The sequence below is a fragment of the Wasmannia auropunctata genome, unplaced genomic scaffold (genome assembly GCF_000956235.1).
Source record: "Wasmannia auropunctata unplaced genomic scaffold, wasmannia.A_1.0 LD336076.1, whole genome shotgun sequence".
In the NCBI taxonomy this organism is placed as follows: domain Eukaryota; kingdom Metazoa; phylum Arthropoda; class Insecta; order Hymenoptera; family Formicidae; genus Wasmannia; species Wasmannia auropunctata.
Genome location: NW_012026814.1, coordinates 5,726,561 through 5,727,401, shown reverse-complemented (window position 1 = coordinate 5,727,401; position 841 = coordinate 5,726,561). Strand labels below are relative to the sequence as shown.

At 34.2% G+C, this 841-nt stretch overlaps 1 protein-coding gene across 1 annotated transcript in view; it reads left to right on the top strand.

Moving 5' to 3' along the window:
* LOC105449524 overlaps positions 1 to 841 on the top strand; it is a 6,493-nt gene that overhangs the window by 610 nt on the left and 5,042 nt on the right. The window lies entirely within an intron of this gene.

Below are 841 nucleotides of genomic sequence, written 5' to 3'. Positions count from 1 at the left end.
TAAGTGACTGGAGTTCAGACGTGTGCTCTTCCGATCTTTTAAAAGATTGTCCTTATTCTTTAATAGTCGATGAGAGCACAGATGTTGCCACTGTCAAATATTTGTGTGTTTGTGTACGTTACTTTAGTACAAAAGAACAGAAAATTTTGATTTATTTCTTAGGATTAATTGAGATAGAAGAGGCTACAGCAAAAACTGTGCATACGAAATTAACAAAATTCCTAACTTTGGGATTAAAATTTTCAAATATGATTGGGTTAGGCACAGATGGTGCAAATAATTTCTGTGGACGACATAATTCTTTATATACCAGAATAAAACAAGATAATCCTAAAATTCAACTTATTCGATGCATTTGCCCATTCGCTTGATAATGCATCGTCTAAAGCGGCTAACATGCTACCATCAAATTTAGATTTTCTTTACAGAGAAGTTTATATATGGTTCAGTCACAGTTCTGTTCGAAGAATACAATACAAAACATTATATGATATTTTAAATTCAGGTGAAAACTCGTTTTACAATTTTGTACAATTATGTTCAATTCGCTGGTTGTGTCGATATAACATAATAAATGTGTTATTAGAACATTATGAAGAACTAAAAACACATTTTCAAGTTGTCATAAATAAAGAGAAATGATATACAGCTAGAACGCTTAACGAAATGCTACATGATGAAATTAATTATTTTGTTGTACCCTTCGGTGCAACAAAGAATATTCGTTATCGGGATCGGTCTGCCTTAAGGGTAGGGACCCACGAGGATACGCGGAGGAGGAGTAAAGACACTATCGCTGGGCACTGTTTCACAATGATTACAGCTCGGAAGAGCACACGTC